General features: G+C 36.2%; 1 long non-coding RNA gene across 1 annotated transcript; it reads right to left on the bottom strand.

The window, feature by feature from the left end:
- Positions 1 to 11216: 11216 nt before the first annotated feature.
- LOC130986861 (uncharacterized) lies at positions 11217 to 12031 on the bottom strand. The gene is made up of 2 exons (XR_009089457.1): positions 11953 to 12031; positions 11217 to 11445 (listed from the first exon to the last, which is right to left on the bottom strand). It is a non-coding gene; the product is annotated as an uncharacterized LOC130986861 (long non-coding RNA).
- Between the last annotated feature and the right edge of the window lie 5758 nt (positions 12032 to 17789).

Below are 17789 nucleotides of genomic sequence, written 5' to 3'. Positions count from 1 at the left end.
AATGCTCGTGTGGCATAAAAACCTGCCATCTCACTCCAAACCGTCAACAATTTGTTGATATAAACTCCCATTAGTTGTCAAAGAAGAATCGATTCCTTCATTAATCCTTATTCTTGGAGACTTCTATGACCTTTTATCTTGTTGCTTTTGGATAGAGAGATTATTTGATACAGAGGCTCGTGTGGTACAAAATAATTTCCAACAAAGAGTGGCGAGCGACGCAAAAATGGCCCCATTGACTTCACAAGCTAGTAGGAAAATGACAATCAGGTAGTGTAACACCCTAAAATTTACTAACTAGAAATAAAATTTTAATTTAAAACTTTCAATTACCTAAAAGTAAACGAACCAAAATACAACTTCGTTTTAACCAATTTAAACACCAAATCAACAAAACAAGTTCAGATGCAGAAAATCATCTACGAAGCCTTAAACGATTAAATACGTCTACGTCAAGTTCATCATTCACCAAAAAAATTAGACCAACAACCAAAAACTTTCATAAAATAAAAGCAAGCTTAACCTCAAAATGACTCAAAGAAAAATTAACAAATTTAAAGTCTAACGTTCAAAGCGGAACCACAAGTCCAAATCAACTTCACCACACCCATTCCGCCACGCCGCTCAAAAATCACTGACCTGAAAATATTTTAACGAAAGGGGGTGAGCACGAAAACGTACTCAGTAGTGGGAAACAATAAAGGTGATATGATTTATCCAAACGTGTATTAAATTGTGGAAAGCGATACTCATTCGCAACCTGCCTCACCATCACAGCATAAATAACACATCTTACCTCACCTGCAAATAATCCAGCCACACAGGCATGGAACCATTCACAAGATTGCCACACAGGCAAATAATCCAGCCACCCAGGCATGGAACCATTCACAACATTACCACACAGGCAAATAATCCAGCCACCCAGGCAAGGAACCATTCACAACATTACCACACAGACAAATAATCCAACCACCCAGGCAAGGAACCATTCACAACATTGCCACACATGCAAATAATCCAGCCACCCAGGCAAGGAACCATTCACAACATTGCCACACAGGCAAATAATCCAGCCACACAAGCATGGAATGATAATAACCGACTGGCTCAACTGTGCACAGGACCCTGTCATACTCGTCGTCCCCAAATCAGTGACTCGTTGTCACGCTGCCATAAGTACCAATGCGCATACTCACCGTATGCAATCAAAATCGTATCTCAACCACAATATACACGTTGGATTTATAGAAGAGAATATTTCATACACGTTGGATTTATAGAAGAGAATATTCCATAAACAATTTTAATTCACGTGGCAATTGAAACATATTTATTGAGTTAGAAGAAAATTCACCCACCTCAATATCAAGCAGAGCAAAAGAACTCAATCAATTTTCAGATGAGGATCCTAGTTGCGCCACACCTAATCCAATAAATATAATTTTATAAGGACTTAAACAATCTTACTCTCAAATAAAATTTGCATATACATATATACATATATACATATATATATATATATATAATAATAATAAGTTTCTGGCCAAAAACTTGAAAACTATACAATATGACCTTCATCATCACTACACTAAGAAAAATAACATTCGATACTATTAAATTTAAAGAATCTGACAACAATTAAATTATTATCACATAATTATTTACTAATTAAAACTAACTCTAGTCCCGAATAGAGTAATTTAGCTTCAACCCCCAATTAATAATGAACGAATTATATATATATATATATGTTTAAGGAAATAAACCAATTTACTTTAAGTTAATGGAACCTTAAGTTTTGAAACCAATTCAGTAGCACACGCGTATATGTAATGGAAGTCAGTATATGCATAACTATAATCTACTTTAAAATTTCAATTTATGATATTTGATCCAAGGATTAAAAGCATTGAAATCATTCATTGATAAAAAGTGAAAACAACTAAAAACGAATGCTATTAACTAAAGATAGTTTAACATGAAACTTTGACTTTATTTTCCTTAAAAAAAACAATCAACATCCTTTTCGAAAATAGGTAAATTAAAATAAATTAAATAATGCTCAAACAATTAAAACCCCTTTTGCTAATTGATGAAAACGAAGCATTGTACCTTTAATTAATCACCTAATTCAACTCTCTCAAACACGTAGATGGAAGGAAAGAAAATATATAAAAATGAAAGAAACTTCATATTATTAACACGGATGAGGGCAGTCATAAAGTTTATTTATTTATTTATTTTGCTATGGTTATCTAACCAAGTTTCGACACATGAAATCACGAGAAAAATCAAACGGCTTGCCTAGTCTTACTTTATTAAATAATAAGAACATACCAGTGATTGAACTGATTCAAGATTTGTAATCAAACCAAAGCTTCTGAATTTGCCAGAAAAATAGAGAGACGAGAAAGTATTTGAAATTCTTTTTTTTTTTTTTGTTGATCGGGCAAAGTCATGTTAGATGTTAGTAGTTAGTTCCCCATCCACTCCAAGAACCACCTTATCTCTCCATTCACCAAATCCACCTTATATCTCCAATCTCCAATTCGCTCCCAAGAGGGATCGAACCCAAGTATTTGAAATTCTATGAATGTTGTGAAAATAGAACCACAGACGGTATCTGCTCAATTTATTTTCGTGATTTACGGGTATACATTTATAACCCTAATAGAATCCTACTTCTTCTCTAATTCTGCTTAATAAAATAACGATAATAACATTAATTATTAGAGATACAATATAAAAATAAAATACTGCGAATTTGAATTTGAGATATAACAATTTTTATTCTCTTAGCCCAACCTCTCCATAAACCCAAATTAAAGGGAAATTATATTATATTTACTACAAAAAATTCTAGAACCCTATATATACACATATAAATATTTCTATTTGACTTTTAACTAGGGAGCAACTACGGACTCCCTCAAGTCCAAGATTATAAAATCAAGCATCACAAAAAAAATCATATTTTAAATCACCATAAATAAATAATTTATCACATGTAAAAAGCGGGGCGTTACAACCCTACCCACTTAACAAAAATTTCGTCCTCGAAATTTGCCTTACCAGGAGCTATAAGGGTTAGGTATTTAGCTAGGATTTCATCTTCTCGCTCCCAAGTTGCTTCCTCGGGCCATGACGACTCCATTGTATTTAAACTAGTGTCACTTGTCGGTGCCTTAGCTCGTGGATTTTTCGCTCTAGAATCGCAACAGATTCTTCCTCATAGCTCAAATCTTTATTAAGCGATATCCCACCAAATGACACCACATGACTCGGGTCATGCATTCACTTCCTCGGCATCGAGATGTGAAAGACATTGTGCACCAATGACAACTCGGGTGTTAATGCTAAACGATAAGCGATATCTCCAATCCTTTCAACAATTTTAAAAAGTCCAATAAAAAGAGGCCTCAACTTCCCTGTCTTGTTAAATCTCAAAATTCCCCTTATTGGTGCTACTTTCTAGAACACTTTATCACAACCTTCAAAATACAAATCCTTTCGTCTTTTGTTCGTGTATGACTTCTGTTGATCCTGAACAACTTTGATTCTATCTCGTATTTTTCTTGACCACCTCCACTTTGGTATTTCCAATGATTTCAACAACCAGAGGATCTTTGATGCTCGATTTTCACCTGTTGATAAGTCAAATACCGTTCCACATACTTGGCTATTGATATCTTCATTCCATACCATCAAAAAAAAATTCTTCTCTAAATCCTAGTACATCTTGGTACTACTAGGATACGAAGTGTATACGGTTTTGTGTGATTCATCTATTATCTCATTTCTTAACTCCTCACTCTCGGGTACACAAATTCGTTTATCCAGCATAAGAGTCCCGTCTTGTAAAACTGAAAAAAAAAAACCTTTCGGATTGTCGTACACCTCTCTAGTTCGCATCTTCTGCAGAAAGCCATAATCCATCTGTGCTTCATGAATTCAATAACGCAATGCTGGACGCACTACCGAGGCTAAGATAATCGCATCCGCCCCATCAGGGAAAGTCACCACTTCAAGGCTCAACCGTTCAAAATCCTTTCCTAGCTCCTCTAGCTTGTTGAGTCAATCTTCTTGCGGGGTTAGGATTCTTTTTTTTTCTTTTTTCTTTTTTTCTTTTTTTCTACTGAGCGCGTCAGCCACTACATTTGCCCTTTTCGGGACGATACAAAATCTTGCAATCATAGTCCTTTACTAACTTCAACTATCTCCGTTGTCTCGTATTCAACTCTTTCTGCGTGAAGAAATATTTTAGCTCTTGTGATTCGCGTAAATCTCACGCCTACCTCCACAAAAGTAATGCCTCCAAATCTTCAAAGCATACACTATTGCCGCCAATTCTAAATCATGAGTTGGATAGTTAAGTTCGTGCAACTTCAATTGTCTAGATGCATAGGCCACAACCTTCCCTTCCTGCATTAACACACAATCAAGCCCTTGCTTCTATACATCGCTATAGATCACATATCCCTTGGAGTAGTCAGGGATAGTCAAAACAGGTGCAGTTATCAATTTCTCCATTGGTATTTGAAAACTCCTTCCACACTTCTCGGTCCGCTCAAAAGTTACTCCCTTCCGCATTAGCTGAGTAAGAGGCCCCGCAATCTTGGAGAATCCTTCAATAAATCTTCTATAGTAACCTGTCAGTCCAAGAAAACTTCGTATTCAGCTGCATTTGTCGGTGCCTTCCAATTACTCACCGCCTCAACCTTCGCCGAATTCGCCTCGATTCCCTCTAATGTTACCATATGCCCAAGGAAACTAATTCAGTTAAGCCAAAATTCACACTTCTTAACTTGGCATACAAATGTTCCTTCCTTAGTATCTCCAACACTGTGCGTAGATGTGACTCATGTTCCTCTCGGTTCTTCGAGTATATCAAGATATCGTCAATAAGGACTATCATGAACTTGTCCAAGTACGGATGAAACACTTTGTTCATCAAATCCATAAAAAAATTGCGGGGGAATTGTTCACACCAAAAGGCATGACTACAAACTCGTAGTGTCCATACCTTGTCCTAAAAGCCATCTTTGGAATATCACCCTTCTTCGCCTTCAATTGATGATATCCAGATCGTAGGTCTATCTTTGAAAAAAAAACTCCTGCACCTTTTAATTGATCGAAGAGATCTTCAATTCTCGGCAATGGATACTTGTTCTTTATGGTGAGTTGATTCAGGTCTTGTTAGTCTATGCACATACTTATGCTGCCGTCCTTCTTCTTCACGAACAAAACCGGTACTCCCCATGGTGACATACTCGATCTAATATGCCCTCTATGCAGCAGTTCCTGTAACTGTGCTTTTAACTCCTCCAGTTCTTTAGGTGCCATTCGGTATGGAGCCTTGGAAATTGGTGTTGCCCCCGGTACGAGGTCAATGGCAAACTCCACTTGTCGGTTTGGCGGTGGTCCTGGTATTTCTTCAGGAAGCACATCGGGAAATTCACGAACTATCTCGACATCCTCCACCGTTGCCTCTATTGGTGTCGACCCCATCAGTTTTACTAGAAATCTTTGAACATTAGGTTTTCTCAACATCTTCATTGCTTTCATGGCAAAAATGACCCTGGGTAACTTACCAACACTTGCCCCATAACATGTAAACTCCCCCTCCTCCGGTCTTTGAAACACCACTTCTCTTTGATGACACCTTATGGTGGCATAATTGCTACTTAAGCAATTCATCCCCTAAGATTAGATCAAAATCATGCATCTCTAAAACGTGACAGTCGACCGCTAACCTTTTTCCTCCCAAAAATCAATTTAATATTTCTTACCATCCTATCAGTTCTTCAAAGTTTCTCCTGAAGGGAGTCTAACATCAAGTGTTAAGTTCTCTACTTCCACAAGCACATTGATTTTCTCATATAGCTCAGCAGATATAAAAGAATATGACACACCAGAATCAAAAAGTGCCAAGACAGATGGCCCAGAGGTATTAATCAAGCCAATAAAGGAGACATAAGCTACCAGAGTATAACATCTTACAAAAATTTACCATATATAGATACCTAATACTATCTCTTGCTAATAGTTAACTATTCACAATTGTTCCTCCAATAACACAATTTAAGACGAAGACATTGTCAAAACTTAATATACGCATCCACTTGTTCTAACCATAAATGAGAAAGAATTCGTATAAAGCTAAACTATGATATTCATCATCACTACTAATATCTATAATCTCTATGCTGGGATCCTCTTCGGGGTCCTCCTCTTCCCCGGGGTCCTCTTCTTCTATTAGCCCCGCTTCCTCTTCCCCTATGGGCTCTACTTCCTGTTCTGGTACCTCCTCAGGTGCTCCTACATTTTGTGGGGGTGGTACGGGTTCTTCATCATCGTTTATATGGATTATGCCACGACAAAGTTGATGGTACTTTCGAATCAGCGTTGACATAAATTCTTCGAAATTTATTTGCCTTCGTCCATCGGGTAGAATCCACGCTCGGTCCACCTTTGCTTTCCAAGTTATGGCACAAACCTCGTTAGGCACCATTTGTTCTATATGGTCGGCAGTAGCATATTCAGATATTGGTGGCCCATGGACTCCAATTTGCCGCCACAAATCTCTCCATACCACCATATTTTCCATGAGTCCTATCGTGGTATCCTACTCATGCGACCAGAATTTATGTATTGCATAGGCGTGAAGGTATTTCGCAGGTATTCCTCCGTTGTTTGCCATTCTAACCTCACACGTAGAGCCTAAGATTCGATCACCTAGGTTTTTCCTACTTTCGAGGACAAAACGAGAAAATAATTCGCATTTATGTCATGTTTTACAAGATTTTATCATTCAAAAACTTTTACAACTCACATTCCATGCCACATATAAATTCCACCACATATCACCATATTAAAAAATAGTTCATTATTTAAATACTCACCAAAATAAACAAAATAAAAATAAATACCTCAAGCAGGAGCGTGCGTCGGAAGTGGGTGATGGTGGTTTTCTCAATCACGAACCAATTTAAGTTTGCAAGTCTACAGAATCGTAGACCTGCTCTGATACCACTAAATGTAACACCCTAAAATTTACTAACTAGAAATAAAATTTTAATTTAAAACTTTCAATTACCTAAAAGTAAACGAACCAAAATACAACTTCGTTTTAACCAATTTAAACACCAAATCAACAAAACAAGTTCAGATGCAGAAAATCATCTACGAAGCCTTAAACGATTAAATACGTCTACGTCAAGTTCATCATTCACCAAAAAAATTAGACCAACAACCAAAAACTTTCATAAAATAAAAGCAAGCTTAACCTCAAAATGACTCAAAGAAAAATTAACAAATTTAAAGTCTAACGTTCAAAGCGGAACCACAAGTCCAAATCAACTTCACCACACCCATTCCGCCACGCCGCTCAAAAATCACTGACCTGAAAATATTTTAACGAAAGGGGGTGAGCACGAAAACGTACTCAGTAGTGGGAAACAATAAAGGTGATATGATTTATCCAAACGTGTATTAAATTGTGGAAAGCGATACTCATTCGCAACCTGCCTCACCATCACAGCATAAATAACACATCTTACCTCACCTGCAAATAATCCAGCCACACAGGCATGGAACCATTCACAAGATTGCCACACAGGCAAATAATCCAGCCACCCAGGCATGGAACCATTCACAACATTACCACACAGGCAAATAATCCAGCCACCCAGGCAAGGAACCATTCACAACATTACCACACAGACAAATAATCCAACCACCCAGGCAAGGAACCATTCACAACATTGCCACACATGCAAATAATCCAGCCACCCAGGCAAGGAACCATTCACAACATTGCCACACAGGCAAATAATCCAGCCACACAAGCATGGAATGATAATAACCGACTGGCTCAACTGTGCACAGGACCCTGTCATACTCGTCGTCCCCAAATCAGTGACTCGTTGTCACGCTGCCATAAGTACCAATGCGCATACTCACCGTATGCAATCAAAATCGTATCTCAACCACAATATACACGTTGGATTTATAGAAGAGAATATTTCATACACGTTGGATTTATAGAAGAGAATATTCCATAAACAATTTTAATTCACGTGGCAATTGAAACATATTTATTGAGTTAGAAGAAAATTCACCCACCTCAATATCAAGCAGAGCAAAAGAACTCAATCAATTTTCAGATGAGGATCCTAGTTGCGCCACACCTAATCCAATAAATATAATTTTATAAGGACTTAAACAATCTTACTCTCAAATAAAATTTGCATATACATATATACATATATACATATATATATATATATATATATATATAATAATAATAAGTTTCTGGCCAAAAACTTGAAAACTATACAATATGACCTTCATCATCACTACACTAAGAAAAATAACATTCGATACTATTAAATTTAAAGAATCTGACAACAATTAAATTATTATCACATAATTATTTACTAATTAAAACTAACTCTAGTCCCGAATAGAGTAATTTAGCTTCAACCCCCAATTAATAATGAACGAATTATATATATATATATATGTTTAAGGAAATAAACCAATTTACTTTAAGTTAATGGAACCTTAAGTTTTGAAACCAATTCAGTAGCACACGCGTATATGTAATGGAAGTCAGTATATGCATAACTATAATCTACTTTAAAATTTCAATTTATGATATTTGATCCAAGGATTAAAAGCATTGAAATCATTCATTGATAAAAAGTGAAAACAACTAAAAACGAATGCTATTAACTAAAGATAGTTTAACATGAAACTTTGACTTTATTTTCCTTAAAAAAAACAATCAACATCCTTTTCGAAAATAGGTAAATTAAAATAAATTAAATAATGCTCAAACAATTAAAACCCCTTTTGCTAATTGATGAAAACGAAGCATTGTACCTTTAATTAATCACCTAATTCAACTCTCTCAAACACGTAGATGGAAGGAAAGAAAATATATAAAAATGAAAGAAACTTCATATTATTAACACGGATGAGGGCAGTCATAAAGTTTATTTATTTATTTATTTTGCTATGGTTATCTAACCAAGTTTCGACACATGAAATCACGAGAAAAATCAAACGGCTTGCCTAGTCTTACTTTATTAAATAATAAGAACATACCAGTGATTGAACTGATTCAAGATTTGTAATCAAACCAAAGCTTCTGAATTTGCCAGAAAAATAGAGAGACGAGAAAGTATTTGAAATTCTTTTTTTTTTTTTTGTTGATCGGGCAAAGTCATGTTAGATGTTAGTAGTTAGTTCCCCATCCACTCCAAGAACCACCTTATCTCTCCATTCACCAAATCCACCTTATATCTCCAATCTCCAATTCGCTCCCAAGAGGGATCGAACCCAAGTATTTGAAATTCTATGAATGTTGTGAAAATAGAACCACAGACGGTATCTGCTCAATTTATTTTCGTGATTTACGGGTATACATTTATAACCCTAATAGAATCCTACTTCTTCTCTAATTCTGCTTAATAAAATAACGATAATAACATTAATTATTAGAGATACAATATAAAAATAAAATACTGCAAATTTGAATTTGAGATATAACAATTTTTATTCTCTTAGCCCAACCTCTCCATAAACCCAAATTAAAGGGAAATTATATTATATTTACTACAAAAAATTCTAGAACCCTATATATACACATATAAATATTTCTATTTGACTTTTAACTAGGGAGCAACTACGGACTCCCTCAAGTCCAAGATTATAAAATCAAGCATCACAAAAAAAATCATATTTTAAATCACCATAAATAAATAATTTATCACATGTAAAAAGCGGGGCGTTACAGGTAGGACCCAATATCTTTTAAGCTTTGTGATCCCTTTACTTTTGTATTTCTTTATGAATTATTTTAGTGATTATTTAAACATTTAGTTGTTAGCTTTGTGATCGCTCATACTTTGTAATGTTATATGTCTATTTTAAGATTCTTGATTATAGGGTTGTTACAACATGTTAACTGGTTTTGTTTTCTTATGCAGTGAATATTGTGCGTTTTACTTTAGTTATAGGGGCAATTTCACTACAAAAGATGGTTGTTTTTGTTATACCGGGAGAGATTTTAAGAGGGTACAAGGGTTAGATAAATTATAGGTTCAACTATAGAGATGAAATTGAGAATTTAGGATTTGAATCATTGTCCAACTTGTGGTATAGAATTTCACACACACACATACTTAGAATGCTATCTTTTGTGAGAAATGAGAATGATTGCATAAGTCAGTATATAGTGTTGCATAAGCTGCAGTATAATATTGCACAAAATTTTTATCTGAGTTCGAATCCTGGTGGGAGAGAAAATTTTATTTAATTAATTGAATTTTGTTATGCAGCCATTACAAGAAGCTTATGCAATCATCCTCCAGTCTCACCATATTTGTCCATTATATATATATATATATATATGAAGGGATCATATAGAACCTTTTCCCTATAGGTAGTATATAAGTCTCAATCTCGGCCATCCATGAATTTGATCTAATGGCTGAGATTAAACCCGTTTTTTTTCCCCTTTTCACGCTTAATCTGTTTAGTAAGGGTAGTTTAGTCATTTTGTTTTCTAATTTTACCCCATGTGTGTTGCGTGCTTGTTAACAGCTTACAGATTAACAAAATTTTCTTTCCTTTTCAGATTTTGTTTTCTTTTTTTTGTGATTCCTTTTTCTTCTCGATTTTTACTCATGCGATACTTATACGTGGTTGTTTCTCAATTCTTCTCTGTAATTCTTATCGATTGCTTGAGATATATTGGCTTCTCAATTGTTCTCTGTAATTCTTATCGATTGCTTGAGATATATTAATGCAATAGATCAAGTTACTGAAATTCTGAGTCCAGGTACTACTTATATTCTGCAATTCGGATCAATTGAGTTGGGAGATTAATTTTTATATATTTTTGGTTTGGTATTTTGAAATATTATTGTTCGAATCTTATACTTGTTTTAAATTAAGCTTTAGCTTTGTCAAATTCATGCTTATATTTATCATTGAGTTTCTGCTGATATGCATCGTTGAATTTGTACTAATATCCAATGTTATACTTGTTTTTGAATTAGGCTTTAGCTGTCACAGCCCGCAACCCTTAATGACAATTTAGCCGGGGTTATGACTTGGGGTGAACAATAAGAAATGGAAATGGACAATTACTTAACATTAAGGTATATGAGAATGTCACTCATAGATAAGATGCTAGGATCATATATGATCATTTGGATACTTATAAAACATACACATGAAGGAGAACTGATTAAGGTGGGTTATCCAATAACACGTGTCACAACTTCATAACATAGAGTTATTCTAATCAAAGTGTTTTGCAGCGGAAAAACGTGTGAGATATACATATGAAGATGTATACTCAAGGTTACATTTCTTGAAATGTCAAAAGAACACCCGCTCAACATCATTCCATTCCATCAGCTGCTCAACCTGCACATTTAGAAATACATGCAGGGCTGAGTATAAAAATACTCAGTGGGCACATATGCCTACTATGAAATATAACATGCTTCGTAAAGATTTAAATTGTCATGCCATCATAAACAGTACAGCAAGGGGTTTTTCGCTAAAAATGCCCAAGCTTACTAAATTCAGTTGTGATTCTTAAAGTTCGACTGCAGTCTAAGTTCTCTTGTAATCTATCATATCTGGAACTGTGTGCCGGAGAGGTGGCCACCTCTCACGGTCACTTGACCGGCCAACCCGCTAGATGACTCACGGTCACTGGTGTACACTAGCCCTGGCAGGATAGCTATCAACTGCTCAAGACCCGAATTCGATTACATGATAAAAGCCACATCAGATAGATATCATACTGAAATTGAAACATTTTATGGCAAGACAATATTTGAAATAACTTCAATTAATTTAGTCATGAAATAACTTGCTTGAACGTAACATTTAAACTCATTTGATATATATGAAAGTAATGCCCACCTGGATAGGCAAAGCCTGAAGATCATACACATAAAAACCTGTCTTGGGAAAGCAGCGCTAGTCTCCCTGGTCACAAAGCCTACAAGAAATTCTATTCTTAATAGGTCTCCTTGAATCTAATCTTAAGCCATGGTGTAGTGCTTAACATTCTATGATTCACTTAGTCGGTTTTCAAAATTTAATGAATAAATAATTGAAAACATTTCTCTTGAGTTAAGAACACCAACAATATTCTTACCCATCTTTCTTTAATAATTGGAATTATAAATAAAACCAATTAAATCTTAAATACTCTTATTGCAAAAATATAATGCAAATTCATGTCATGCTTGGCATATAATAAGAAATTACTTAAAATATGCACATAATAATAATAATTTAATATTATTATGAAAATTAAAATAATTAATCAAACTTAATAAGTCTAATTAATTATAATAGTGTAGCTTTTTTTTTTTTAAAACAACTCTCCACAATCCAATTAAATCAATAATTGGGCAGCCCATTTAAAATAATTAAATCAAGGACCTCCCTTTTTTTTTTTTAATTTCGCAGCCCACTAAAAAAAAATGGCAGCCCAAGTTTAAATAAAATGAGTCCCAACCCTTTAATTAAACACTGGCCCAACTGAAATAAAATTTAAACAAAACTCGGCCCAATAGACTCGGCCCAACACTCAAGCCCAAACCTAGCCCAACCTAGCCCAACACCCCCACCCCCTTTTCCTCCTTATCAGCCGCACACACACATACAAACACAAACGCAGCTGCACACTCCTCTCTCCTCTCTCTCTCTCTCGGACGATATGTCCGTCGCCGCTGCCGTTCAACGGCGCCGTCGCCGCCGGCGAGCGGCGCGGCTCTCCCTTCTTCGGCATCTTTCCTCTCCCCGACGACTGCTCATCTCTTTCTCCCTCACGACTGCTCGCCTCTCTCCCTCGCAACTGCTCGGACTTCACGGCCGTTGGAGCTCGCCGGAGCAAGCGGCGACAAGCTCCAGCTCCCTTCTCTCTTCTCTCTTCTCGGCGACTGCAACAAGAAAAGCTGCCGCCGACGTGACTCGGACTCCCTCTCTCAGATCTCCGGCGACGACAACAGCGATGAACTGCTGCAGCGCCTGAACCCTAGTGACCTCAATCCAGTCGCCCTCAGTCTCCTCCAGTGACTGCACGGTTCCTCTTCCGGCGACGAACGCCGCCGGCCACCCCTCTCTTTCTGAATCAGTCCGGCGACCACAGGACAGCCATGGCCGCCGCCGTTCTCAGATCCAGAGCAACGGCAGAAAAGCCGCCGCCTCAGATCTCCTCCCCCTTTTCACTCTCCCTTGGCCGGACAGCAGCGGCGAGTTGCCGCCGTGCCGTGCTCTACCTCCCTCCATCTATCGACTCTCACAGCCAACAAACACACCAAAGGACTCGACGCAGTAAGGTTCGAAATCAGGGGATAACAAAGCTTCAAGACTTCTCTTTTATCAAGTCGATTCTTTCATATGTACAAACATAAGTCTTTTCTTTAAATCAGTAAATGAATTTTGTTATACATACTGAAAACTTGGTTCAATTGTTAATGCGGATGCACACATATTTATATATATACACAGAATAGATGTATGCGAACATATGTATGAATGTATTCTTCTAAAAATGAAAGATTGAGTTGTTGTCTACTTTAGTAAACACTGCGTAAATAATTTGGTTGAAATAAAACCTTGAGTTGATGAACATCTTGGTGGTTTTGATTTGGCAGTCTGGTTCAATAGTGAATTTGAAATGAAACCTTGATGAAAATGTTGTTTGTTTTATGGACTGAGCTGGAGCTCTATCTCTGGTTGAGAAATTTGTGTGGGATGAAGGAGGACTTTGGCTGATGATATAAAAGGGATGCACAGGGTGGGGTGACTGCACGGCTATGCTGTTACTTTTTCAAGAGTAGATGTGTGAATGAAAGAAAATAGAGTGTAGGAAGACTTTAATTGTGTGAATGAAGGAAAATAGAGTGTAGGAAGACTTTAATTGTGTGAATGAAGGAAAATAGAGTGTAGGAAGACTTTAATTGTAGGGAGTGGCTTGATGGTAAGTGTTGTTAAAAGCAATGAAATAACGTGATGTGACAATTAAAACATCTGTGATGAATTGTCAAACTGAAATAATTCTTTAGGGTTCAAATGCTCGTATAAAAAAAAATTCAAATGCTCAATTTTAAATAAATATGCAATGCATAAGAATTTAAATAACTAAATTTACAAATATATTTTTGTAAATCGTCTTTGTTGGAATTAAAATAAATTCATTTTCTTTTATTCGGCGTGAATCATCTTCCTATCTAAGTTCAAAATTTTTCTAAACTTAGCTCGAGGAAACGGGGTATTACATCCCTCCCTCCTTATAAAAATTCCGTCCTCGGAATTGCATATCTGGTATTCTAGCTTGTGATACTAGTCATTCGTTTCATTCATCTCTTTTGTAGCCTTTTCCATCCTGTGATGGTTCCACTACATGACGAGAACAATATTATTGCCTCGTAACACTTGAACCTTGCAATCTAGTCACTAAACTGATTTCTCTTCATAACTTAAGCCCTGAGCTTGGACTATCTCATCTTTCTTAATCACATACTTTCTTAACTGCGAGACGTAATATTCAGTGTATACATCCACAATCCTCCACTAACCATTAGTGCACTATTCCTGACTTTCGTGAATCCTTTCGTTTTTCTTATTCTTGAGGCGAGACACATTTTCTCACCAGTATCCATTTTCATTTCGTGCTTTCATAATCCTTTCTTGCAATTCACACTTAACTATTGATGCAACTACACAACTTGATATTGTCTCCGGATGGTGAACAAGTACTAAACCAAATAAGGCAATCACCAATCGGTTCTTCATATTTAGTGGTGAAACATCTTCTCTTAATTTCCAATTGATGGTACCATCATAATTCTTCACTAATTCGAATCGTCTCTGTTGTCTTACATTGAAATCTCTTTGCTCGAAAAAAAAACACTTCAAATTCTTGTCAGCTATAAGGACCTCACACTTAACTCTGTAGAGATAGTGTCTCCAAATTTCCAACACATGCACAACCACAACGAGTTCTAAGTCATAAGTCAAGTAATTCAACTTTGGGGCTAATGAGACATAGTGCTCAAGTTCTCTGAAGTTTAAAACAAATATTTGCTTCCTTTGAACATTCCTATTGATGGAGTTTTTGACACTTTAGCCGAAACAATCACCCTTCTAGTGTGAGGTTGTTGGCTCTGAGGCTGGGTTGGATCTTAAGTCTTATTCTAAAGTTCTTTTTTTTTTATTCTCAAATTTTCTGTTGTTTTCTTCATTCCATTTTCTTTCCTTCACCACATCTTGAGGTGGTGTATATCCAGATTGTGTCAGAGTCTTCCCATTCTCCCTTGGTAGCAGTGATTCGATGGTGAGAGTCTTACTCGTTGGTTGCTCCTACGTAATATTTCTTTGGCTTGGTAGGGGAATTGAATATCTCATGACGCCATTCGTTTGTGAACTCCTTCACGCGTTTCTCATAAGTGTCCACCACATTTGGAGCACGTCCTGACATTTTGTTGAAAACTCTATCATACTAGTTATCTGCCCTGGTTCTCCATTTGGGATTCCAGAAGTTGCTTTGTTTCTACCGACTGTCGGTCAAAAGATAGGTTGATGCTTAGTGTATCTTTCTAACTGTGAGAATATCACCTTCTAGTACTTCGAGAACTGACAGCAAACTAAGTCATTCTAGTCATTACTGTGCTTATCGTGGTAAAATAAGATCTTATTGTGACAACTACATAGTGTGAGTCTATACATTGGGATGACGCCCTACTCAAGGACAAAATCCTAATTGACAATCACCGAGATCTTAGTTATATGGGCTGGCCAGACCCAGCACAATGAATCACTCAGTCAAATGGGAGCTTCGCCCCCAATCATGTCAACTTCTTATCTCTTATAAAGCTCTAAGTCAACTTCTAACTTAGAGCACTTACTAATAAGTACTTCATCATAAGTTACTGATACCATGAAAGTCCATTCTATGTTGTTCTAGCCAAGCTATCACGACTAACATCATAATCATAAGCAACATAAGTTCTTATGTGAAAAACTTAATCTCACCGCTATTGAAATAACTCAAGTGAATCCTTAGTCTTAAGGCATTGCCTCTATGTTGTAACATCTCTATGTTAAACATTTCTATCTTACCAGTCTTTACTTAAATCGATCAAGCGGTGCTATCACGATTAACATTCTCAAAGCATTCTTAGGTGGTACTCAAACGGTTTGTAAGAGGACCCATCATTCTAATCGTATAGGCAGCTAGCCTAAAACGACAACATAAAGCTTTCTCATTCATTCATACATACATACTTCTATTTCTTTTGAAACCTTAACATATATGGACATTTAATGTCCCTTTCATGAAAACTTTGCTTATGTCGGAAAGATTCAAGGAATCTAACTCGACCATACATACATACATACATACATTGATTCGTTAAGGGCTCGGGTTGTCCCAAACACGAAATACATTCATTGAGTCGTTATGGGTTCGGGTAGTCCCAAACACGACAAAAAGCATTCACATAGCATCGTAAACATAAGGCGCACATTTTCTTGAAAAACTTTCATAACATCTGAAATACATATATGTATATTTTTGAAACTATTATCGTACCTTTGTTGCGGCAGTGTGACGGCGAGCTGAGGGTTACTGACATTCTTAGAAGTCTAGAGATACTATTCTAGACTCGACATCAAAAACTTATGGTTATCAGAGACATGAAAGGAAACTTATGCTCTATCTCATATTCTATCTCCTTACTCAACTCTATATAAACTCTCCACTCATCTCAAATAAAGTTCAAGGATAGGTTTCAAGAAAATCATGGTTCTAAGTCTCGATTTGTCTCTCATATAAGGCTCGTCTAATCTCATTCAAACACATAGACAACACAATCACCTAAGGCCCATAAGAAAACACAATCAAACATTATCAAATCATGCTCTATTTTTTTACATTGACTCAACTTCAAAATCTAACCTGTTCTGACTCCGACACCTCCTGGACTCGAGACTCATACCAAAAGAAAGGTCTTCGAGTCTAGTTTCATATAAAAAAAAAAAAACATAGAGTCAAAAACTCCAAGTATTGTAGGAGATATGACTGTTTTACTACAGTCTACCATATTCGGCAGTTTTGAGCAATCGAAAACTTGTATTTTTGAAAAATAGTAAACGTTGTCAAACTGGGCTCAACTTTGGTGGATATCTAGCTAACACAATAAGATTAATACCATAAAAATTTTTGAAATCTAGATCACACAGGAAGATACTTAAATGAATGACTCTTTCTCCTGTTCTCTGAAATTCTCGGTAGTAATGTGCAGTTTAGGTTTTGTATTTTATAAAAATAGTAAACGAAGTCCAAATGACTTGAAATTTTACCGGTGTGCTTAAGACTCATGTAGGGATTTGCTATAAAATTTTCAAAGCTATTAGACATCGAAAAACCGTCGATCACAGTAGGTCAGTAGGCCTACGAAATTCACTAAAATCTCATCTCAAACTCTTAAATGCTCAACTTAACATCCCTTCAAAGAAAATCAATCAAAGCTTATTTTAAACACATATAGCACTTGAAAATATTCAAGCACATTATAATACTCATCATACTCAATCTTGACTCTCTTCTTACATCATAACCTCAAATCTCAAGTAAAACGTTTCAACGAACGCATCATTAAAATTCTCTTCTCATTTTCATGCTCAAAATTACTCAAATACTCAAACATGATCTCATTCATCATATAAATCATTATACACATATA

This window comes from Salvia miltiorrhiza, chromosome 5 (genome assembly GCF_028751815.1).
Source record: "Salvia miltiorrhiza cultivar Shanhuang (shh) chromosome 5, IMPLAD_Smil_shh, whole genome shotgun sequence".
Classification (NCBI taxonomy): domain Eukaryota; kingdom Viridiplantae; phylum Streptophyta; class Magnoliopsida; order Lamiales; family Lamiaceae; genus Salvia; species Salvia miltiorrhiza.
The sequence above is the reverse complement of the archived record's forward strand: the minus strand, read 5'-3'. Positions and strand labels throughout refer to the sequence as shown.